Raw genomic sequence first — 26,575 nt, forward strand, 5'->3', positions numbered from 1 at the left:
TTCAAAAATTCTTGATTGATGTCACCTGAGACCATGGTCATAAACTCAGATGCTGGCAGGACAGGTAAAGAGAAGAGTGCAGTGAACATGCCCCATCCAAAGACCCCAGCCCCTGTGGCCCTCCCACTGATGGTCACCATGCGGGGTTATGAATCTCCAGGTGAGCTGGTGCTGGTCTTGTGCTCACTCTATCCCCAGCCTCCAGACTAGTGCCTGGCACCAAGATGTTTGTTGAACAAAGGACTGAGCCTGCTTCCCTTTTTAGAACCATGGGAGAATCAGCAAAGAAAAAGGAGAGGTGAGGAAGGAGAGGTAGAAGGGGAGGAGAGGAGGAGACCAAAACTAGTTACAATTCACTGAGCATCTACTACATGCCCACCATCATAGCAGAATTTTTCCCTGCATTATCTTGTAAACCCTTACAGCTGGAGTGCCTGGGTGGCTCAGTCAATTAAGCAACTGCCTTTGGCTCAGGTCACGATCCTGGGGTCCTGGGATCAAGCCCCGCGTAGGGCTCCCTGTTTGGCGGGGAGCCTGCTTCTCCCTCTGTCCTTCCCCTCCCCCGCCCTGACCACTCGTGCTCACTCTCTCAAATAAATGGAGAAAATCTTTAAAAAAATAAAATAAAATAAGCCCTTAGAGCAAGCGTGAGAGCCTGATTTTATGCTCGCTGTATAATGAATGAGAGGCTGGAAGCTCAGAAGGGTTATAGGTATATCACCCAAGTTCACACAACTAGGAATTGGCTGAGCTGGAGTTTAAACTCAGCTGCGCCGGCCTTTATGCTTATCTCATATTCAGACGACTCAAAACAGCTTTCCATCTTCTCAGGACTAGCTATGTGACCTTGTCATTCAGTCTCTTCATCTGCAAAATGGGAATAATAATATCTACTTCATAGGGTTGTTGTAAAGATGAAACTAGCTGGAACATGTAAAATGCTCAGAATAGTGCATAATAGTTGCTCAATAAAAATTAGCATTCTGTTCATTGTTGTATTTTCCTTTTTTACTCTTCCACTGCCCTCTGTCCAACACTGACGGCACCAAAAGTCGGGTGCTGCTCCTGGTAAGTTGCCTAAAATTCAGAATCTGCTGTCTGTTTTTACATTTTATTTAAAATTGTTTTTCAGCAATTTGTCTCTCTCTTTTTTTTTTTTTTGGTTACTGTTTTTGTTTGTTGTTTGTTTACTGTCTGCCTTTAAACCCCCGTGTTAACGTGAGCTAGCTGATCAGAATCGTATCTTCTAAAAACGGATCAGGGGAGAGAAGTTTTGGTGTATGAGATGTTTTCAGATATTAGAAATAGCAGCGGAGGGAGAAGACCTAGGGACAGCCATCCCCGCTTGGGTGTGTGATGCTGTAGTTCATGCCACCAGAGCCTTGGTTTCCCCATCTGTAAAGTGAAAACCGTCACGAACTGCTCACGTCCCTCTCGGTGCTGCTTTGAGGATTCACTGCGGAGCTGCCTGGGCTGCACGGTGCCATGGACGACTGAGGGGCTGGCCCGGGATGCTGCAGAGTCCCCGGAAGCTGGGGCAAACCCCAGGCAGGCCCACAGCCCCTAGAAGAAGGCTGAGCATCTGAATAATGAACGCGTTATTTAAATGGAGTTGTGGCCCTGTGGAGTGCTGAGAAGTCATTTTCCACAGCTCACTGTTCTCCTAGTCAATGGGGCTTGACTTGATTATCCTTCCTCCGGGCTCCAGGAGATGTGGGCAACATTTGAGATTTGTTAAAAATTAACTAAATAAAATTGCCCCCTCCTCCCCAGCAATAGTTTCTGTGAGTGATGGGGCTTTCAGAGGCTAATTTCTTAGGTGGGTGTAAATCGGAGCACAGAAATGCACTTCATATGTCTATATACGTAGGGCTGTGCATATGTAGCTAGAATTTTTCATATTTAGAGAGGAGAGAAATTAAAACAAAAAGCCCGAATAGGAGCCTCCAAATAAGAGGGAGCCTCATCGTGCTGATTTCACAGAGGCTGCCCCTCACCTCAGCCCGTTGGGCACCTGTCTGTCTGGCAGTCTGTCTGTGCTAGTGTTTTTATGGTTGCGTGTTGTCAAACAACTTGAAACGTTTTAAACAAAGAAAAAACATTTGAGTAAATTAATTAAAATTATATTTAAAATAATTTTTAATAAAGAAAAAACCCTTTTTTCAGATTCTAAAAGTACACTGTGGAAAATTTGACAAGGGCAGAAAATAAAAATCACTACGACCAGCCCACTCGGAAATGACACTTCAAGCATTTCCTTGCCATCTCTTTTTTTTTTTAAATACAGATTCTTAAGCACTATTCTTTTTTTTAATTAATTTTATTTTATTATGTTAGTCACCATACATTACATCATTAGTTTTTGATGTAGTGTTCCATGGTTCATTGTTTGCCTATAACACCCAGTGCTCGATGCAATACGTGCCCTCTTTAATACCCATCACCAGGCTAACCCCCCTCCCCTCTAGAACCCTCGGTTTGTTTCTCAGAGTCCATAGTCTCTCATGGTTCGTCTCCCCCTCCGATTCCCCCCCCTTCATTTTCCCTTCCTACTATCTTTTTTTTTTTTTAACATATGATGTATTATTTGTTTCAGAGGTACAGGTCTGTGATTCAACAGTCTTACACCTTGCCATCTCTTTAATGGACACACATAAATCTACATAGAAATGCAAGGGCAAAATTGGACCATGCTGCATTTCTGCATTTCTGCATTGCTTTTTTCAGCTGACATTGCGATGTGCACTTTTTGACCCCTGCATCATTGAATAGCTTTCAAAATCATGATTCTTAAAGGTTGCATAATTTCATCAAATGGATGGGGGATGATTTATTTAAACACCTCCTGGTTCCTGGAAATTTAGGTTGAATTGGAATAACTTTTCCATGAGAGAAAAAATGATGCTAGCTATTTATGAGGCAACAATGATTTCTCACCCCGCATGAGCAGCCAGCAATAAAAGTCAGCGACACAATCTGGTATGTGATGAAAGGTCCAGAAATGGCCAGGAAATGGATGGGGAAATCGTAAGGGATGAAGTGAGTTATTAGTGTTTATTATTTATATGGTACAGTAAATACACACAGCTCAGGACCAAGCATTCACTTGTCAGCAACTCACAACCAGTCAATGGTGCCTCGGAGCCTGGACAATGCTGAAATCCACAAATTAAGGCAGCACCGTTAGACGACATGGTGAGTCAGCCATTCCTGATGGAAGAGCTCCTTCTGGACCATCTCTGTGCAAGTCCGTTCCCTTTGCCTGGGGATGAGTTTCATTTCAGAGGACAAGACCTATAGTCCCCTGACAATTTGCAAGAGAGAGAGAGGGAGAGAGAACGTGTGTGTGTGTGTGTGTGTGTGTATGTGTAGGAAGGAGGAGGAGTGGGCTATTTCCTTTGTATCTTCAGTAGTTTTGTCTCCTGGGACAGCAGCCCGCAGTAGCCACACCCTGACCTTTGTTTGTTAATCTGAGATGAGAAGCTTCTCCAACCAGCTCATGTACAGAAAACAGAGATTATTATATCCAATTTACAAACAAAAAAAATACAGTCAAAGACAGGTGCAGGGATGATCAAGACTTCTCTTTAGTTTGTCAAATGACAAACTAAAACTCAAGACCCAAAGTCCCACGTCATGACGACACACCGGCTGCCACCATGGGACAACATTTGTGAGTGTCTTCTAGGCTCTACTTTCCTTCACTATTTATACTTAATTTGCAGTAAAATCTCTTTGATGAAGTAGAGGAAGGTAATTTGAGGAAGAAATTCTTTCTCATTCTTATAACCAGAAATGGGGCTTCCCCTCAAACCCCCTAACCCCAATGCTCTTGATTCTTCTTTCCCACTCCATTTTTCTCTAAAGCACATATCCTATCCAACATAGTGTAGATTTTATGTAGATTTTACTTAAAAACCAAAATGTCTCCCCATTAGAAGTAAACTCCACTAGAAGTAGGTCCTTTCAATGCAGTGTGGAGATAGCAGAATATATCCACGATAGCTATGATTTATTGAGTACCCACTATGTATCAAAAACCTTCCAGACATTACTTTAATTTTTAGAATAACTAGTAGGAGGCAAGCATTTTTACCATGTTTCTACAGGTGAAGAAAACCACAGCTCAAAATGGTGACTTTGGCACCTCAGAGTTACAGAGCTCTTACGAGATTGGGTTGTAATCCACGTCAGCCTGACTCCAAAGCTGTTTCCCCTCATACTGTTCTGGCTTGAGAGGCTTGAGGAGAGACGGTGGCATCCAGCTCGGTCTTTCCTGCCTTAGTGTCCAGGTGACTCGGGGACACAGAGCAGGTCCTGGTTCTCAGGGCTTTCCAGGAAGGGCTCCCCATCCCCTAGGCTTCTTAGTCACCATTTTTTCCTGACTGACCAATCCCTTGGCTCCCCCTTTCTCTGAAACCATTACTCGTCCTTGTAAGGCATAGACTTGGACTCCCTCAAAGTTGCTTATGGATTTATCAGATTCTGTTCTGCGTGCCAAGAGCAAAAGAACCCTTGGCAGCCCAGAAAGGGGAACATTTAGAACACGGGGCAACATGGAAGTCAAATTTTCCCCACTTCTTACGTGTTCCTCCGAACTGGAACCAAGTCCTTGATGTAGACATAGTTCCAAAACAGAGACATGGGGAGTTTTTGTAAAATGGCCCCAGAGAATCTAAAGCTGTATCCTTTCTAATGAAGGCACCACTTTGCATACATGCACGCATTAACTCAGAGGTGGGCAGTTCCTTGGGGGAGCTGGATCTAGATCCCTGGCCTTATCCTTTGCCAGCTCCTTTGGTTTTGTAGATAAATATTTTAAACTCCTTTTAAAGAAATAGCACCTGAAGATTTTCATCAAAGGAAATCTGACCTTGCAACCGAGTATGCAAATCAAAGCAAGACAGGGATGCTCGGGCAGGAGGTGGAAAGAAGATGACTTCTAACAGCCCAGAAGTAGCACAGGGCCGTCCCACAGGTCTCCTAACCATTACAGGTGGTGATGGACCCACTGGAAAAAGTGCAGTCAGGTACATTCAGGTGTACAGCAGTCATGACTCTGCACAGACCAGGCTTAAACCAACACCTCCAGTGCTGGGAACAACTTTACTGGGTAACCCACATGGGGCAGTGGGCATAAGAAGGAAACATATTATCTGAATACGGAATCAGTAGTTTTCCATGATGTGGCTCTCAATCTTCTATTCTTTTTATTTTTTTTAAGATTTATTTATTGATTTATTTGAGAGAGAGGAGGGGCGGAGGAGCGGAGGGAGAGGGAGAGAGAGAATCTCAAGTGGACTCCCCGCTAAGCATGGAGCCCGACACAGGGCTCAGTCTCATGACCCCGAGATCATGCCTGAGCCAAAATCAAGAGTCAGATGCTTAAATGAGACTGAGGGACCCAGGTGCCCCTCAATTTTCTATTCTAACTAGCCATGAACTTTATAATTCTTATATCCGTTCAAAGAGAATAAAATCTCAGATTAAATTTTATAATTTATGAAACTGATTTCACGCATTCATTAATTCTGCAAATACTGCCATGTGCTTATAATGTGCCAAGCCCTATTCTGGACACTGGAAAAATAATAATGAACAAGATGAATGAAAATCATGTACATTTCACAGCTCAATCCTATTTTTGACAATTATAAATAATATTTTTCCTCTGGGTAGTTGGGTTTATGTTCCCCAATACCTCCTCCCATGTGACCACCCAACAATTAACTTCTTTCCTCCTAAGAGGAGACTTTTTATCTGAACTTCCTCACGCCATCAGAATGGTTATTTTCAACTGCTCTCTTAAAAAAAGGCATATATTCAGATTTGCTGCACTACTTATAACACAAATTTAAAACAGTTTATGATCAAATGGCATTTTAAAATTTGTCTTGATTCATGTGAAAGTAATTTGGATTCACATTAGTGTTCTGGAAACTGATCATTAACACTTTTTAACTGATTTTGTAAACACATTTTGCTTCCAAAATAAACATAAACAAGAAGGGAGAGCACTCAGTGTAGCTGAGGCATGAAGACACACACATTAAGAGGAAAGGCAGGATCCCCACCATAAAATGGTGTAGGCATTTGGGAGTCGTTTGATTACCAACTCGCTTCATGAAAAATCTGCAAGAAAAATGTGAATAATTTAATATTTGCCTGATGGGGAGATTTTAAGCTGCAGAGTTGTTTGTCTATCACGGATCATTGCAAATAATTAAGATGGGGTGGGAGGTGGGGACTGATTAACGTTTGATAAGTCAGGAGAGGGGCAATGTGTGGCCGATATGAGCAAATCGGCTGGGCTGCCTCCATGCTTAGCCAGCATGGGAGTTTGGGAGATAGACAAAATCGGAAAGGTGTGGTGGTCCAGTCCTCCTCCAGGCAATGCTGGGAGCCCCCCACCAACATCCCCATGGAGGGGTTGCCCGGCGTCTGCCTGGATGCATACCTCCAGCAGCTCTACTCACCTTCCTATGACATCCCATTCACCCACATGCTTTGGTCCGGAGCAGTTTAACATTTAAAGGTACATCTTCCAAAGGAGCCAAACATAATTGTACACGTCTACTGATTCCATGGGAATCTGATTCCTAACCCCCCCAGCAGCACTCTTGTACCTCCTTTTTCTTCCCCTGGTCACCTCCCATTATCACACACTCTCATGGACATGCTTCCTTCAAACTTTCCTCAATTGCCTCCACCCTGCTCTAACTCCACAATACCTACCACTTCTCCTCCTCCCATTTTGCTCTAGATTTTGTAGGCAAATGTGTGAAATAACCCTGGAGTCCTTCTGGAGCACAAGAGAGGAAAAGGAACTCCTTAAGTAAGACCAGACTATTCTATCGAGCCTCTTATGTTGAACTACAATATGACACCCTGAGTTGACAGAGCACGGTGGTTTTGGAACACAGGTTTGGGAGTCAGGAAGACTTGGGTTTCCATCCTGCCCTTGCCCCGGGGAGTTTCCATCCTTCCTCTTCCCTGAGCTTTACTTTCCTGATCCATAAAACAGGGAGAACAGCACTTATTTCCTGTGGGTTCTAAACAGCTGAGGTATACATCAAGCTCTTGACACAGTAGATGTTAGGTAAATGGATGGTGTAACTCTTCTTACCACTCTAGTCTTGCCCCCAAAATTGTCAACAGCTTCTGGTGCCAGAATGTTCCGAGCTGCTCCCTCCTCAGTGTTAATCCAATTCAACAGATGTTGACTGGGCATTTGTTCCTGCGAGGAACTGTACCGGGACTGCAGATTTAGAGGTGACAGAGACAAGGTCCCTCTTCTGGAGAAGCACAAGCACTCACTTGTCATTCCTCATAGAACTCATGCAATGGAACCAATAAACTAAAGTTTACCTTTACAGAAGGTAAACTGCTTTCAGATAAGTCCAGTTGTTTTGCATCTGTGTTAGTTTGAGGTTGGTGAAGTAGAAGACAAGCTGTTCTACTACCCTTTAGCTAGAGATGGGTCCCTGGCCTCTTGAAGCCTCAGTTTATCCTTCTGTGAAATGGGGGTGCTACATCTTGCCTTGCCTGCACCTCTAAGACTTTGTGAGGGAAAAAAATAGGAGAATGAACAGGATTTGGAACTGTAAAGTGCCATGCCATCCTTGGTCACTTAGTGTGAGTGACCTTGGATCCACCAGTTTTTCCCCAGCCTCCCCCTACAAGTTGGAGAGGTCGAGCCCTGAAGATGGTCCAAGCATAGGAACGCTCCGCTGGCCCCCCACCCCTAGTTTGCCCCGACCCTACCAAGGCGGAAGAGCCACAGGGCCCTCAGCCATTGCCAGCAAGAATCAGGACTCTGGTTTTAGGTGACAAGGACAAAATTTAAACTGCCTTGAGAAAAAAAAAAGAAGAATGCACTGACTACGTAAGGTGCTCATGAGTCACAAGACCACTAGGAATACAGTTTCGGGAAATGCTCCTGCAAACCATATAGTTTTGGGAAAGGACTTCTCTCTCGGGCCACAGTGACTGATCCATAACGGCCAGTGTGCCTGATGCTGAGGGCAGCCGTCGAGCCTGCGCAGAGGGCAGGCTGGAAGTGCCAGAGTTCCTTCTGACACCCCAGGCAGCCTGCAACCAAGGAGCGGCAAGAGTTGGTGCATAAATATTCCAGCTTCCTCACTCTTCATTTGGTGTGTCTCTGGTCTGGAACTGGGTGCCAAAAGGGAGTGCCAGAAAACTCGGTAATCAAGATAAATTAGGTTTGGAGTCAATAGTTCTGAAAAATAAAAGTCAAAGCAAAAATGCCATGCGTACAAAATGTCAAAATTTTAAATAAGACCGACACTGGTATTACTGATTTTTCTTTTTGCCTCAAGCTTTCGTATGGCCCCGCTGGGCATTGGTGCGTGCCTTTTAACTGCTTGTTTGCAAGTTCAGTAAAAAAAAAAAAAAAAAAGTGAAAGTAGCCTCAAACAGGCTGAGATGTCCTCCTCATCAGGCTTCTACTTGGGGCCACCTGTGGGGTCTGCCTGGTTCAGGGTGCCGTCCCCCACGGGTGCTGCCCAGGGCTCCCAGGCAGGGGCAAGTATGGGGACATGTGGGAGCAGTAGACCGAGGACATATGGCAGTTTATTCTTGATGTCCTTGGAAGAGTGGTCACAGATTGCATGATAGAAGTCAACAACCAGGATAGATAACCCTCAGGAGAGTGAAGGTCATTTCAACTAACAAATCACTTGTTCCATAATGGAGAAAGCAAACAGATCAACATGCAAACATAGTAAGTTCCTATGAGAGGGCTTTAAACCAGCTCTCTCTCTCTCTCTCTCATCTTTTCTTTACATCTGTGGATACCCTTGCCAGGTAACTGAACAACACAAAGCCCATAGCATAGAGGAGAATAGCTTCTTCCTAAGCACACCCCAAATGACAGAACTGTCTAGAGAATAGTGCCTCTTTTGTGAGGAGCATTTGATCCTTGTGCCATTCGAGACCGAGGTTGGAGGAAGCCAAGCTCACAATCAGAATGTAATTGAAGTATGTTACCCATAATAGGTTCAGATGTTTGTGATCTTCAGCACTTTATGAATTCTGCAGCAGATGGGCAAGGGCCAGGTAGCGGGCAAGAACAGACTGGGTAAGGCAGCCTGGCGTTCTGACAAGGGCAGCCCCAGCTGTGGTTCGGGTGTTATTCAGCACGCCCACCCACTGCACCAGCAGCCTGCCTCCCCGATCTCGTGGCCACGGCCGCCTTAATGAAGAGTGGAGGTAAGCATGAATCCTGGCTTTCCAGGGATCGCAACATTTGAGAAACCCAGAAGAATCGACATGATGGAAATGGTGCCAAGTTCTTTTGCCTCTTGCTTTTCAACAAAAAGAGAAAGAAGGAGAGGGAAGAGAGATGGGGATCTGCTAATAAAATGCGTATCTAAACACTTTCTAATTTTCCTGGGCTTTCCATATTTTTCCCCCTCAAAAAATTCAGTGCTGGAGAGGGGAAAGCAGAGTAAGAGCTGACAAAAGGAATCTTGAATGGATACAAGAATTTACCTGAGCTGGTGTAACCGACAAGATGCGGTAGTTGGAGCTTCAAACCCTTGCCCTGTCAATTTCCCATTATGTGACTTTGGGCCAGGTTCCTAACCTGCCCAGCTTCCTGTTTCCTCAGCTGTCAAATGACCAAAATACTGTGTGTCTCCTAAGCTGTGTGCATCACGAAATGAGGTAATATGGTAATAGCTAATATTTACTGAGCACTCACTATGGGTCAGGTTTTTATGTATTAACTCTTAAATTCTCCTAACAACCCTGTGTGTTAGGCCCTGTTATCATTCTCACTTATAAATGAGAAAACTGAAGGCAAAGAAGATAAATAATGTGTCCAAGATTATAGCCAATAAGTGGCGAACCTGGATGAATGGCAGCCCTGGGTTTCAAGCATTGGGTTGTACAGGTCCCCACGTCCTTACCTGAAGTGCCAAACTCCTAACAACCAGAAGTTCTTCCAACTCATCTGGCAGCAGAACTGGACACAACTTGGATTGTTTAGCACTAAAAACTCACCTGAGCTGACTTGAGATTATAGTTTTTATTTGTCCCACTTCAGGTGCATATTCATACATTTTCACAGCACAGTAGGTGCATTTGCTGTTTGTGGGGATGCTGCTTCAGTTGTTGCTGGGAGTTAGGTGAACTATCCTTTATAAGATCTGGAAATTCTGAATTCTGCAACACTTCTGGTTCCAAGGGCTTACTACAGGGCGGTGGATCCATGCTACCTTGTTCGGGTATTCATTCAACAAATACTTTTTGCATGTTTACTATGTGCTAAGTCCCATTTTAAGCGCTGGGGACAGAGTGAACGAAGTAGGTGCTTTCCTTGCCCACATAAAACTTATAGTCTAAGAGAAATAATTATCGGAGAAAATAAAAGAACAAATGTTAACAATAGGGTGCGATGGACCAGAGTATATCAGGATGCCCTGCATTCTTCCATGTCTCTAAGCATACACAACAGAAATGAGCATAACCTGTAATAACGGAGAAATAAAAGAATTTGGGAGAAAAAAACAACAACCCATAATTATTCTGAGAGTGTAAAACTGTGTGCCTTGAAATATTGAAGTAATTATCAGCTTAAATTTCTATGATCCCTGCAATTTCCATGAAACCTGGAAGTGTTGGGAGCGTAGGCCTGGCATATCTCTTAAAGTAAAATTATACTTCTTTTTCACTCAGACTAAAAGGTCATAATTAAAGATATAATGAAGCTAAGTGAGTAATGGGGTCTGTGATTCACTGGGGAAGCGGATGTTGCCTGAGGCCCCCTCCTGCCCCTGGAAGTGGGGGTCACCAACTCAGGGGGCCCTGGAACACCCCCCAGGGCCCACCAGACTCAAGCGGGGGGCAATGCAGAGCTGTGACCAGGGCCAGCAGGAAGTGGTTCTTGAAATACTGGCCAGAGGAGAAGCTTCCCAAATTTATTTTCCCCCAGGATTTTTAACATTATTTTTTTCTGAACATTAAAGAAATATCTGCTCAGAGTAAAATATTTGGAAAGCTTTTATAAAAATCTAAAGAAGTATGAAAATGTCACCTATAATCATCTCACTATCCTGAAGCAAACACTGTTAGTATTTTAATATAGTTCCTTCTAGATTTTTCTATGTGCTTTCCCTCATAGTTGAGATTTGTCTACTTTTTTCACTTAAAATTACCCTCAATAATAACAGAAAGAATTCATTGACCATTTTCCATGTCCCTTATTTAAATCTTTAAACAATCTGATAAAATTAGTTCCATAATTGGCAATTACTTGCTATCTCTGTAAAATGGGATATTTATAGTGCCCACCTTGTAGAATTGTGAGGATGTTGATTTAATATATCTAAAGCACTTGGAACAGTGCCTGACATATGATAAGTACTAGATCGTATTGACTATTACTATTATTCCATTTTGCAAATGAGATAACCCAGGCATGAAAGGTTAAGTAGCTTGTCAAAGGTCAGTAAGTGGAGGGGAGCAGGGTCAGGACCTGAACCCAGGCAGTATGGCTCCGGAGTCCACAACTTTAAGTCAAATATAGTAAAAGTCAAGGTGCTTTTGAAAAAAAAGACTAGAATTTGGTCCACAGTTGGGATTATGGCATACAAAGTTATATCTGATAGATTTCCTGGTACTCTTATGGAAGCCAAATTGCCAGAAAGACACTGGGGGTCCTGAGGGAAAATCTTTCATAAGGAAAGCCGGTATCTCAGGCTCCTTGACTGAAAAACTGTATCTATATTCTTTGCTACTGCATCCCTAGTTCGTAGAATAGTGGAATCCCATCTGACACATAGTGGGCATTCAATAAATGGTTGTTGACACGATGGAGTCACACTTAGCAAATGGCTTAAGAGATCAGAGGGGCTGATGGTTTCAGAGTAGCTGCTGACATAGGAACTCATCCTGACTTACCCACCTTGGCGGAACGTCTGTTCCTTGAGAGAAGGGGTCATGAAAAGCATACTATAAAAAGGGTCTCTCTAAACTCTGTAGTGTTTGAGACCCCCTGCTGTGGAATTCCCATTCTAACTTAGCCACATCATCTCCAGCTCAGCTCTTGAAACCATCACTGGTAAGAGCAAACTGCAATGGAGTCTCATTGGCATCTATCAAATGGTGGTAGAAACGTGGTTCCAGCCTGACCTGGGCAAACGTGATGGTGGTTACTTAGGGTACAGCGGGGGAGGCAAGGCTCGAGTCAGAAAAAAAGAGCTGTGTTAGTAAGCTCTGAAACATTTAGGGTTCTACCCACCGTGTATCTCCACTTTCCTCAAAGGAACATAATTCAAGGAAAGGACGATCTTGCTTATTTTGCAAGTAAGGGAACCGGAGAGAACTCTACAATGCGGGGGAGGCAATAGCAGGACCCTTGATCCTTGACATCAAGACATTGCCAGAGAGTAAAACCTAATGTTGTCACCAAAAAAAAAAAAAAAAAAGGTAGATACTTGAAGTGATAATGTGTTAATTAATTCAGTTGGGCGGGGGGGAGGATCTTTTCACAGCATATACATACATCAAATGATCACCTTACACATTTTTAGATATCGTACAATTTTATTTGTCAATTATACCTCGATAAAGCTGGAAATAAGACATTGCCAGAGATCTGCTACAACAGGGGTGGTACTGGAACATTCCAGCTCAGGTTGTAGCAGAGGTTCTAGAAGACCAGCTTAGCTAGACACAACGGCAAGCATCAATCTGGACAAATTCGTTTCAGTCCTTGGGAGAAGTCCAGGGAGGAGTATCCTTCAAGGGGCTGTACTTACAACATAACTCAGTAGAGGTTTGGGGTTATAAGGGAATTTGAGCACTAAAATGCTAATGGAACATTTGGATTGTGGTGGTTTCCCAAGTTCCATGTAGCTGGTGAGGCAGATGGAGTGGTTTTTAAAGGATGGGCTTTGAATTCAGATAGGCCTGGGGTGAATACCAGTTCCATCTCTTGAGCAGATTATCTAGCTTCTCTAGTGTTGGTTTCCAAATCTATAAAACGGAAATGAAAATATCGACCCCACCAAGCTATCTTGAGGATTAAATATGCAAAGTGCTTAGTGAAGGTCCTGGCTTTTATCATCTATTGTCAATAAGGCATCCTCCTGTGTTGGCATAGGTATGTTCAAGCCCGTTGCCTCATTTACTCCTTGCAAAAACTCTGTAAGGCAAGTTTCGTTATCATCCCAGGTTCATAAAGGAGGACACCAGGCCTCAGGGCCCCTGAGCAATTGCGCCACTAACTCTAAGTGGGGGACCTTCTGGGTCCCTTAAATTGTATCGGTAAGTAATTTAATAAGACAATAAACTAATTGACACATAAGAGGTTGACCTTCCCTAGTGCAAAATAATCCTGGGTGCTGGACTTAAACCACAAACACCCTCAGATTTAAGCCATCCGGGCTACCTGTTTTTGCAGGGACTTGGGCCCCCAAAGTTGACACCACCTCGTCTCAGAAGCACCGTCTTATTGCTCTGTTCCTCTGCTGCCTGAAAAAGGTCCAAAGTCCCCAGGAAAGTAATACAAGCCCTGCGAATATGGAATTAAGGAGGTGGTAAATATTTAGATGTTCTCTGTGGCATTGTTTAAACTAGTGTAAAATGGGATCCTGTCAAGGAAAAGCTCTGTCATAGGAGATCAGTGGATTAAATAAGATACACAGATAAAATGGAATGCTATAAGGGGCCTCTGGGTGGCTCAGTGGTTGGGCGCCTGCCTTCAGCTCGGGTCATGATCCTAGGGTCCTGGGATCGAGCCCCGCGTCAGTCTCCCTGCTCAGTGGGGAGCCTGCTTCTCCCTCCCCCGCTCTCCCTGCTTGTGCACATGTGCGTGCTCTCTCTGTCAAATAAATAACTAAAATCTTTTTAAAAATAAATAAAATGGAATGATATAGAGTTATTTAAAATGCTGTTAGAGTGGGGCACCTGAGTGGTTCAGTCAGTTGAGTGTCTGACTCTCAGTTTCGGCTCAGGTCATGATCTCAGGGTCATGAGACTGAGACCCGCTTTGGGCTCTACTCCGGGCGTAGAGCTTGCTTAAAGATTCTCTCTCTCCCTCTGCCACTACCCCTCTGCTTGCGCTCTCTCTCTCAAATAAAGGAATAAATCTTAAAAAATAAATAAATAAAATGCTGTTGCAGAAACATGTCTAACAGTAAGGAAAGTTTATCATGGAATATTATTACAGCACAGTATGTTATGATCCCTTTTAAACAAAATATATAGTACTGTGTATGGAAAAGACTCTGGAAGGATATATATTAACATGTTGCATTGGTTGAATCTGAATCAGATTAAGGGTATTTTTTAAATGTTCATTTTGCCTATCTAATCTAAGATCAATCTAAAATCATTTCAGAAAAGCTGGGGTGCACTGAACATATTACCTAGAGTTAGATATTCATGATTTGCTTCCCTTCAAAAGGACAGTTAGGTTCAGACCAAAAATTCTTTTGAGTATCAGGATTAATGTGCTCAGATGCCACATACACCAGCACTCACCATTACTTCCTAACCCTTTGTTTCTATCTTCCTTAGAGAATTTGCACCAACCACTGCATATCTTTTAATTACTTGATTGCACTCTGAACTCCCACTAGGAACAGGTAAGTTCCCGAGTACAGGGGCTTGGGTCCGTTGTTCACTGTCTAGCACAGAGTATATGCCTAATACATATTTGTTAAATCACACATTTGTTAAAAGCAGTCAGATGACTGAGGGCCCTTGTAGATTTCCATTGTCCCATGAGAGGCAAATCCTCCTCTTCCACAACCACGCCTCCCCCCCCCCCCCCCCGCCCCGCTCTCTAGCATCCATCATCATCATCCGTTGATACTGTTCAGGGCCCAGAGAACCCTAGAGTGTACCAGTTAACCTGTGACATCAGTGTTTGTGACAATGATTCACATCTTTTGTGTTGTATGATGGTTTTCTGTATATTGTGCTTTCTAGTGTTTTCTTCCTGTTAGTCTTAAAGGATTGTGGATGCTGAAGGAGGGAGAATGTGGCGGACTTTAGGGGTAGCGGTAGGAGGTTAAGTTTACAGGGGTGAAGAAAGAATGGACTGCTATTCATTGTTAGTCCCCAGCCTCAGATGGAGAAAATGAGGACAGTGAGGCTCAGTGACTTGCCCTAAACCCCTAGGATATTGAAAGCTTCCCTTTGGGGACCCATAGCACTTTCCACCAAGGCACCCATGCTTGTCTGATTCTCATTAAACTGTAAACTCCTGAGGCTAGGGTCTAAGTTTTGTTTGCTTTTGTAATCCCACGGCCTAGAATGGTGCCTGGTACATAGTAGGTGCTCAATGAACATTTGTTAACTCAATTACCTAAAGCAACATACCTAGTAAGTGACATACTTTCGATTAAAACTCATGCCTTCTGATTACCTTTGTGTTAGATAAAGTCTTGGAATGATCCATCTTTAATGTAACAAATGTAGTCCCTCTCTAATTTGAGTTTCTCATTTCTTGTTTTCCTGTTCTCATTTCACTTTTTGTTATCACTCTGCCTTCCCACCAGCCACGCTTTTGCCTGGTTCTTTGGTGGACTTGATAACAAAAGAATGTTTCTGGGCAATCCTCAAAAGATCTTTGCAAACTGAGTCTCATTCACGGTCAGGAGAGGGTGAGGAATCTAGGGATCCCAGTGCCGGAGCCACTCACTAGTAGGCAGTGTTCCAAAAAACAGCAGAATCTTTCCGCCTCTTCATCCATGCTTGAAGAAGAGGGTGAAAGAAGAGGGATGTGAGAGCAAGCTGAAATTTTAAGGAGCTACAGAAATCCAGCAAGTAACTATAAAGCCATAGGAAGGCAGGATTTGAATAAAATTAATGGTAGTTAAGTTTCACCTACGTACCAGGCATTGTGCTAAACACTTTTTCTAAGACTTCCTATTTAATCTGCTTAGCAAGCCTAGAGGACAGGTCTTACCATACCCATTTCGCAGAAGATAAAACGGAGGCCAGGAGAGGTTAAGTGGCTTGCCCAATAGCACATAGCTAGTTTTAGAGTCGATGTTAGAACCCAGGCATATCTGTCTCCCCAGCAAGGTATTAATGCTTTTCTGGGATGCCCATGCCCGATGTGCTTTTCCGGGGGTCCCTCTTCCGAGCGCCCCGTCGTCACACAGGGGGTGGAGCTGTCCTCCGGCCGGGGCTGGAGCGGGGCGCGCGGAGCCGGAGCCGATGCGCCGAGCGGGCAGGGGCTGGGCGCGCAGCGGCCGCGGTTTGGCGGGGCCGGGACGGGCGGGCGGGCGCCGGCGGGCGCGGCCGAGCAGATGGCGCCGGCGGGGGGGCGGCGGTTTGGCGTTCGTAGTACTTTCCTTCGCGCATATGTTGCGGACGGGCGGGAGGAGGAGACGACCTCAAGCCCGCTGAGGCGTCCGGTTGCTAGCTCTGAACCCCAACTCTGACCCGCGTCCATGGGAGGGGGGGTCAGCACTGAGGCATCTGCTTAGGTCTTCGGGTGACAACCACATATTGTACTTGTTATTCTCATCATAGGGCTACAAGAATGGTCTTAGTCCCATTTTACAGCTGGAAAACACAAGGAGGAACTGACCATCAACGGGACCAGGACTAAAACCGGAGTTGACTGACTCCTGCATGAGTGCTTGGCTCCACAGGGGGACCGCTGTGTCCCCAGCCGAAGGGTCCCATCAAAAAGCGAGGAACTTTCTTGATTTTGCCTGTCCATGTTCCAAAAATGTTCTTCCTTCTGTAGGGCCTTTGCATATGATGTCCTTTTGAGCCCTCTCTCCAGTTCCTGCCAGCATCCCCCCTTCCTTCAGATCTCAGATCAGGTGTCACCAGAAGCTTTCCCTGAATACCACGAGAGCCCTAATCACAGCTAGTACCACTTGATTAATGTGTGTGTTCCCACCCCTGCCCCTAAACCATAAGCTGCATGAAGACTGGAAATGGGTGTACACTTTTTGCTCAGCATTCTATTCCCAGTACATAGTAGGCACTTAAGAAATAGTTGTGAATGAATGAGTAGTTGAATGGATGAATGAATAAATGAATAGGCTTTGTGAACGAGCACCTGCTTCCTCACCAGCCCATGATCGGCTGGTTGGGGGCTGCGGGGAGGGCAGGTAATACAAGAATGAAGGGCTGTTCGGAAATTCTGGACCATCTCAACTGCAGCTTTTTATTAATTAAATGTGTCCTGTGGCTGTTTCCCTTCCTTCCCTTCACCCGCCTCCCCGTCACCCTGTGACTGGAGACCCAGCCTTTCCTCTCCTATTGACAGAATGGAGTCTTCCTTATGCTGATGAATGAAGTGACCCTTAATAAGATGCAACCAGGCCAGAAAAAGCCAAATGAGAAAGTTGGCAGCATTGTAAGTGGTTTTTCAAGGGAAAAGTGGAAAAATGGACATAAAATGAATCCTTTAGGTTGCTTTTCTGACCTGCTTGGTGGGAGAGCTAGGGATTCCAGGACGTTGGAGAGCTTCCCAGATGGGAAGAATTCAGAAGCAACAAATATTTACTGATGTCTACTAGGTGCCAAAGGCTCCTTGGGGCTTTTTGACAAATAGCTCGAAAGACGCTTGGCACATTCAAGACCTCATTTGAACCTCCCCCACACTGGGGCCTGAGTTCATTGCCTTCATTCTTCAGAAAGGGAAAAGAGGCTTATGGAGTCAAATGGTTTTTATTGCTTTTTGAAAAAATCCAAATATGATTTTTTTTGGTGATTTTTACAAACCTCTTAAATTGGTTGGTACTCAACTTGCAGGTTGATAATTTGGCTGCTTTTATGCCATTTCCCTGCCTGGAAAAATGATTTCCTCCTTGAGAGGTCTTGGATTGATGAGCTTGATGTACCTCATTTATTGAATTCAGTCACTTGCAGTTCATTGAAAAGACTAATAGCAATAGGTCTTTAATAGGACTAATAGCGACAACTTATTAGTACTCATCACTTATGGACTAAGTGGCACTATTAAATTAACACATCAAATCCTTATGTACATTAGCTCACTTAAATTTCACAACAACTCCAATGAAGCAGGCACACTTTCAGTCCCCATTTTACACATGAAGGAACGGAGGGTCCCAGAAGTTAAGTAACTTCCCCAAGATCAAGCACTAGTTAGTTACAGTGTCAGGATTCGAACCCAGACAGTTCACCAAGAGGTGCTGCCATGTTAATACTTCCCAGGCTGTTCTCCAAGGAACCCCAGCGTTCCACCCCGAGGTGAAGATTAAGGCAAAAGGACATGTGTCTGGGCGGGTCTGAAAGCCTAGTTCACTCCAACCAGCTTTGCTCTTTTTCCCTAACGTGAATCTGCATGATTTTCTTGGGCAAAGAGTTTTCAGTGCTACATTTACTTATTTTTTTGTTTGTTTGTTTATATTTTAAATATTTATTTATTTATTTGAGAGAGAGAGAGTATGCCCAAGCAAGGGGGAAGGGCAGAGGGAGAGAATCCTCACGTAGACTCCCCGCTGAGCATGGACCCCCCCCACACCCCGATTCAGGGCTCGATCTCATGACCCATGAGATCATGACCTCAGCCAAAACCAAGTGTCAGATGCTTAACCGACTGAGCCACCCAGGTGCCCCTCCAGTGCTAAAAATATTTAAAAATTGGGATGTAATAGACAATATTATGGGTCCCACAACTTACGGAGATCCAGTCTTGTCTCCCCTTTGGATCACCCCACAGTACCCAGGTGTGTGTCTCAGTAAATAAAAGGTGCATTTAATGAAATGTATTGGAGTATTTTGGGGTAGCTATTCCAGTGCACTTTATTCTTTGCTCCTTCCAGAACTTCCAAGGGCACCTGCAACCACACAGCAAAGACTTTTCGAGATCTACCTCCAGCTGGTGGTCACGGAGAGGAAGGGTGGTATGCACGTCAGAGATGAGACTTGGTGGAAATGGCTTGAGAACGTGCCCAGAGAACACCTTGATACTGTGGCTTCGATTTGTTTCCAGGAATTTCCTGGAGTTATGGGGGTAGGAAAGGTCAACAGCATTAGGATAGAGAAAAATAGGAAGCCTCAGGCTTTGGAGGCAGGGGAAGAGCACTCCGCTACCTGGTACAAAGGTAAGGATTCTGCCTTTGGGTGAGGTTGAAGATTGAAGCACTCATATACACACAATCAGCCTGTTGGCTGCCTGACCTAATTCCCTGTCCATACTTTGTCCATCCATACCCACAGATTTTTGTGGTTAATATCTTCAAGGTTACTCTTGATGTTTATTAGGTACTCAAATCCCATTATGTTCTCCAATGTTAGACATGTGACAAAATTGGGTATTAGCAAAAACCAAAACTAAAACTAAAAACCATCAGCTGAAACTAAAATCTGATAAAGATGTAAATTAAAATAAATGGTCGGGACAGAGAAAAGAATTAGAATGCAGGTGTGCAGATGGTAACAACCTAAACAGTTGCTGAAGTTGAGCTTCAAAAAACTAACCCTGGGCTTCCTAGTGGCCAGAGTGAAAAGGGAAACACAATCCATTATGTGATTCTGATTTTCCTTGAGGAGATGCTGAATTGCTCAGGAGATGCTGAGCTTTGCTTGGAACCTAGAACAAAGAGAATTTTCTTGTGCAGGGCTTCATCACTAAGAAATGTAGATTGTAATGTCCTCTACAAAAAATCTTACAGTAAATTCAATGTAGTTTTCATTTCACAGGATGAGTTGACAACTTAATGCACAAAACTGCACTTCAGTGAAAACAGTACTTTGTAGGGCCATGAAGATATGGTTTTAAGGGTCCTGAATGCAGAAATTAAAGACGGATTTTGTGGGGAAATAGATGGAACCACATATCCTTTAAATAATCCTCCCTAAATAGTGCTTCCCTCATTAGGGCTCGGGTTAGGACTTGGGCAGCTGGTAGTTCAAACTTGGAGTATGGGTACTATGTTTGTTGCTTAAGTGCAGGTCCAGCCTCAGACTTTCTATCCAGCCCATGACCAAATTTACTCACTCAGTGAATATTCTTCAAATCCAGAGAGAAAGATGAGGAAGTTCTGTGAAGTGGATCTCACCCAAATACATATTTTTAAATTCTTACAAATAAAACTTGCATTGATCTTACATAGGTGCCTCTCTTGCTGCTTCTCTTCCAGATCCTGGTCCAAGCGAGTTTTGCCAGTCTGTTTAGACCTGGCCTTGGTATTTCTGGTTCATTTAGCAGGTGCACCATTCATCTGCAAGGAAGGAAGAGAATAAAGATGTCATCAATAATATTCCTACAGAGCCTCCAAGTCAACCAAGTTCTCCTAGTGTGGGAGGCAGTAATTTGTTCCCTGATATATGGGGATTGCTTTTCTTCAGTAGCTGAGACCCAATCAGTCTTCAGAGGTGGTTGTAATTAATAGGTAAGGAAGTGCAAATACATCTGAATTAATAGAGCCACTAGGTGTGACTAACTATAATATGATTACATGTGAAATTAACCCAGAGATCAAACTTAATCAATCCAGACTAATAACTGCCAGGACAACAATTTGTGGTTTTAGATGAGTTTACATTGAAAGGAACTAAGGAAAATGAACTCTGTTAGAATGTAAAAGCTGCATTTTTTTTAAAAAAGTGTGAGCAGCATACTAAGACTATAAATATGCATGTAGATGATATTAATGTCCAGATGTCAGATAACCAAACCATTATTTATATTGACAAGTGAGAGTAAACAAAATTATAAAATCAGAATTTAATAAAGAGAAGCACAAAAAATTTTTTTAAAGATTTTTAAGTAATCTTTACACCCAACATGGGGTTTGAACTCACAACCCGGAGATCAAGAGTCACATGCTCTACCAACTGAGCCGGCCAGGTGCCCCAAGAGAATCACAAATATAAAAAGTGAAGCTGAAAGAGTATAGAATCTGAGACTCCCAATGCTGTACCTTTTATTATTTATTCATCTGATTCCAATAACTTAAAAAAACTACTAGATAGTATGTCATACAGAGAATAGTCTATAAAGAGCAAGGTGATAAACAGCCATGAAATTACAACCCAGCTTGAGAGCCACTACATCAACAATTCATTGTAACCTCTAGTGCATCACATCCTGATTGTAAACCTTCCTGCCCCTCCCCCACCCCAGAAGCAAACGCTACGTTGACTTCTGTGTTTCATTACTGCAGTAGATTATATTGCCAGTCCTGATTCTTCACCCCTTGTTGTATCCACACCTTTTTCTATGTCACTTTGCAGAGCCCTCTTACTGTGGATAGGGCACATTTCCCTATTTTTTTTCTTCATTTGGCCACATAAGTTTTTTTGGCCGATAGAAAGAAGCAGAAATGATATGTCAGTTCTAAGCCCAGGCCTCAGTAGTCCCTTCGTGTTCCCACTTACTTTTTTGCACGTTTTCCATTACCATAAAAAGAACATGCCTGGACTAGTATGCCAGTCAAGGAGAGGGTGAAAGACACGTGGAGCAGAGCTGAGTTACCCAGCAGGGCCCAGCCTAGACCAGCCAAGCCCCAGTTCCATGAGAGTAAATGATTATGGCTTCAAGACACTGAATTTTAGGTGATTGCTTCTACACTTTTTTTGTGGCAATTGCTAACTTCCACACACATTCTTTCTTTTCTTTATAGTTTTATTACAGACGTGCCCTGGAACATATTGTTTCAGACTATGAAAACATATGTTTTCAAATCTTATATAAAAGGTTTGACACTGATGAATTCTTTTGCATAGCTGGCTTTAGGATTTCAAAGGTACAAGTCAGGGATCGAAAAGAGCCCTATATCAGCCAGGAGTCTTATAAAATTACAGTAGTAAGCAGGAAAACAGACTTCCAAATGGGCATCTTGCCAAGGAGCATCTCCAGCCAGGTCAACATAAACTACTGGAGCAGCACATAGATGATAATGCTGTTGGGCAAAACAGCGGAGAAGATGAAGAATGAGCCCTTCCTTTGTGGGTGCATTCCATCCAAGGGCGACTGTGGAGTCAGGCAGACCCTTTTCACAGCCTTACACTCTCCTTTTTCCCTGGTGTAAATTTGAGCAGTTATTTTGTACTCTAGGAGGCTCAGTTTTGTCAGAGGAATGGGGATGATAATGTCCCCCAGCAGAACACTGAAAGCCTATCCATTCACTCACCCCTATAAAACTAGGGGTTTCAATTCTAACTTTATGGCTGGAATGAGAGGTGATGTAGTGAGAGTATGGGATGGAAAGGAAGAGGAATTTTTTTTCTTCTGCGGCATGGAGGATTTGTGAATTGAAGGGAAGACATCACTTCCCTTCTCAGTGGTAAAGAAGGGCAAAGTCATCCACAGGTTTGGGTGAGTCCGTAACAGAGTTAAGGTCCTGTGGAGAGAGCTGTGAACAGCCAGAAGAGAAAAAGGCCATTCACAGTGCCTTGTGGAAGAGATCTTGAAATACTTAAAGAATATCATAGTATATTAGATTATGTAAGGATTTCAGAGGTTTGTTAGCTCAACACTCCCATTTTACATGTGTGAGAACTGAGGTCCAGAGAGATCAAATCTTGACAAAACTCAAACAATGAATTAGGGCACATCTGGGATTTGAATGGTGGGCTTCTGACTCCCATTCATTCTGATCCTTATTCGTTACCATTTGTTTCTAGAATCTCTAAACTTCCTCTTGAGGAATGGCATGTGTAGTTGTCATATTACCATCCCTTTTTAAGACTGGGCCAGCCAGGTTTCAGTAATCTTTCCTCATAAATTCCATCGCACAAGATTTTAACCAAGATTTTTGTTTTTGTCTAAACTCTTATCTCACATTTTCTCGATTCTTCTTCAGCCAGGCTTTTGTCCCACCACTCTTCCTTAACAGCTCCTGTGAAGGGTGACCAAGACTGCCGTGTTGCTAAGTCCAATTGTCAGTTATCAGTCTTCAACATACTTAAGTTTTTAACAATTCCTTTTTGGCATAGCCAATCCTTCTCTCCTCCTTAAAACACCATTCTCACTTGGTCTTTAGGACACCATGCTCTCCTGGTTCTCTTCCTACCTCACTGGCTGCTCCTTCCCGGTCCTTTGATATTTTAATTGTATGTCCCTGCCCTAATATCAATGGAGTGCCCCAGGTCTTAGTTCTTGGGCCTCTTTATCTAAATTCGCTTACCTTGGTGACTTCATCCAATCATGTGTCTTAAATACTAGGTACATGCTGATGAATTTCAAATTTATATTTTCAGGCTGCATTACTACCCAGAGCTCCAGATTTATATATCCAGCTGCTCAATCAACATCTCTACCTGGATGTGTGAAAGATTTCTTAAACTTCTTCCAAAACAGCTCCTCCATCCCTTTCTGCCCAAATCTGTACTTCCTACAGTCTTCTCTAACTCAGCAAATGGTAATTCATACATCCAGCTGCCCAGTTCAAAACTCTTTAAGTCATCTTTGACTTCTATCATTCTCTTACATCTCACATCCAGTTTATTAGATGCATCTTTAAGATATGTCCAGAATCTCACCATCTCTTGCCATCTCTACCACTGCCATCTTGGCCTAAGCCACCATTAACTTTCACTTGGATTATTCTGACAGCTGCCAAGTTGGCCTTCCTTCTTTCATGTTTCCCTATGGTCTTTTTTTAACATTATCTAGAGAGAAGCTCATTAGACACATGTCATATCATGCCACTTTTCTGTTCAAAATCCTCCAGAGGCTCCTAATTTCTCCGCCAAATAAATCCAAAGACCCAAGTCTTTGCGTTAGTTAGATGCAAGGTAGCTGACTCAGTTACTACTTTTCCGCTCACAAACATCCACTACTGTCCCCTTAGATACGAGATCACACTACATAGAATGTTCAGCCATTTGCTGGAACTTAACACTGTATCTTGACAACCTTTTCACACTAACACAATTTACTCCATCCTTTGTAACAGCTTTTTATTAGCAAAGGAAAATGTTTATGATATAGTACTTAAGTGACAAAAGCATACATAGAGGAAATGTTGCCTTAAATGTGCAAAATTGAAAAAAAATTACAAAAAATATGCCAAAATGTTAACAATGTTTATGACCAATTGATAACTCTTATTGGGTTTTCCTCTCTGCTTTTTTCTGCTTTTCTTTGACTGCCAAATTCCCTACATAATAGTTACATAAATTCACACAATGATTGAATACAAATGTGTATGTGGGGGGATAAAAGGAAGGGAGAGTTCTACATAGAATCAGAAGGAATAACTTGGTATGCTCTTTGGAATAATAAGAGCTAACATTTACCTAGTACTTATGTGGCAGGCCCTGTTCTGAGTCTTTTGGAAGTATTATATCATTTCATTTTCCCTAGAATCCCTATGAAGTAGACACCATTATTATTCCTACTTTATAGATAAGAAAACCGAGACACATAGAGGTTGAATAATTAGTGTGTGTTGGAGTTGGGATTTTATCCCAGCGTGTTGAAAAATCACCTGGGAGTGGGCAGGTATGCTCCTGGCAGCCAGTGGGTGGATGCCATGAATGCCGATAAGCATCCTACTGTGCATAGGACAGCCCCCGCAACAAAGAATCATCTTGCCCCAAATGTCAACTGCTTGTAAATCCCACACTATGTTTTATATTGGTTAAGGGGTGTGTGTGGGAGCCAACCCCCGCCCCCCACAAGAGGCATGCTACATCAGTACTCTTGGTGTTATACTTCCTTATGAGAAGGTGGGCCTGGTTAACTGCAGGGGGCTTGTTTTACTGAGAGCATGATGCCCATGAGGAGCCAGAGCTGAATTTGTTAGGACAATAAAGGAGCAATGGAGCATTTTGTGGTAGAGGGGCGGCGGGGAGAGTAAGGCCACAGGTGAGGGTGTGAGAGGTCCCTGAGGGAAGACACATACATGCAGTGAAGATGTTTGGACAGTTTTGCTGTAAGGGGTGCACGTAACCCTGTCTTGCAGCTCTCCCACAACTTTTTATTAGTCTGTACTGTTCGATGTTTTTGCATAACGGATTTTCTTTGGAGGGAATAAAAAGAAATGCAGAAGTCCATGCCCCCTGACATACACATCGTAGAGTGGGCTAGGCTGCTTGTTCATGGGGAACATGGAAGTTACATGCCTCAGTCACTTCTATAGCCTTCTGGAAAGAAGGAAGACAACATGTCATCTTTATCCCTAACCTTATCCATAAAATTCTGGATCAGCGCTTCCACTCTCACAGCCACCTCCTGATGACCCCAAATTTCTGCCTCCAGCTCAGACCCTGCTTCTGAGCTGCAGACCTGTTTATCCAACTTCCTCCTGGATATCACCACCAAATTCTCAAAAATCAACATTTCCAAACCTGAACTCATGACCTCTCCCCCTTATTCCCACCTTCCTGGTTGTCAGAATTACCCTGCAACTTCCAGCCAACCGCCATCAGAGCCCCAATTCTGCATCCCCACATCTTCCCCCTCCAATCACCCAATCCCTCTCCAAAGTACCCCTTGACTGTGACCCCCGTTCCCATCCACAAATCCCACAAACGTCTGTCTGTTGTTGTTCTTACTATTCAACAGCAAAGTGGAAGGGCTGAAACACAGTTCCTCCAAATCAATATCTTGGGCTCTTTCTGCCTCTAGCTTTATAAATGACCCAGAAAAAAAAGAACAAATGTAAATTCATGGTGAGTGCTGATGATACAGAATTATGTGGCAAGCTGAGGCTAGGGGCAAAGAGCAGGAAAGATTCATCATGACTTAGATCAGCTCAGCAATTGAGCTGACACATGGCCAATTAAGTGTGTTCATGGGAGGCACCAGAAGAGTGTGCAGCGAGGCCCACGGAAAGAAGACAGGCATGGATACGCTGATTCAGAACCAAAGCTCATCACCTCGCCAAGAGAGGGAACCTCAGCTCCTAACACATGAACGGACGGGGCTGAAGAGAGAAGCTTGGATCCACCAGTCCCATGTAGGGATATTTCCCCTCTGTCCTTTCTAATGTCAGAGCAACCATAGTTAAATTTTCCTAAGGATTTTTTTTTTTCTCATTACTGGGCCAATGTGTCATTTGGATTGCAGATGTTGTTGAGCTAGAAAGGCCCTCAGAGGTCACCTGTACTGAGGTTCTCGTTAGTGGATTATGAACCTCTGGGGAACCTTGGAGCTGTTGCAAGAGATGCCCGAACCCACATTTATGTTATGCCCATTTGTGGGCAGAAGCAACCTGGGAGGTTGAATCTTAAGGCCACGGATCTATCCCTAGGCAGTTCATGGTGGATGTTAGGCCTCTATGAACCTTCCAAAATTGACTGCAAATATTTTTCTATGTATGTGCGTTTGACAATTTTTCTGGAAAAAAAGATCGTTGCATTTTATTAGCATCCCACCCAAGAAAATTTTCTACCCAAGCGAATACCATGTATGAATCTTTTAAACATATATTAGATTTTGTTATGATTAATACAGTACAAATTCACTGAAGGCATTGATTTTAAAAAAGAGCAGTTTTTTGTTATTGTGTATTTTCTCGGTCAAAGGATTCATTAGTACTATGCGTTATGATCGTATGAGTCTCCTCGAAATGTTTTGTTATTTTTATAAAAAGAAGTCCTCACAAAATGCATAAATGATAAAGGATTTGAGTTCATTATATATAAAGAGCTC

At 43.3% G+C, this 26,575-nt stretch overlaps 1 long non-coding RNA gene across 1 annotated transcript in view; it reads right to left on the reverse strand.

The window, feature by feature from the left end:
* Positions 1 to 19,982: 19,982 nt before the first annotated feature.
* Positions 19,983 to 26,575, reverse strand: part of LOC118543987 (uncharacterized) — a 46,799-nt gene continuing 40,206 nt past the window's right edge. The window contains exon 3 of the long non-coding RNA XR_004921359.2: positions 19,983 to 20,192. This is a non-coding gene — a long non-coding RNA (uncharacterized LOC118543987). The remainder of the gene's footprint in view (positions 20,193 to 26,575) is intronic.

Source organism: Halichoerus grypus, chromosome 11 (genome assembly GCF_964656455.1).
Source record: "Halichoerus grypus chromosome 11, mHalGry1.hap1.1, whole genome shotgun sequence".
NCBI classification, from domain to species: domain Eukaryota; kingdom Metazoa; phylum Chordata; class Mammalia; order Carnivora; family Phocidae; genus Halichoerus; species Halichoerus grypus.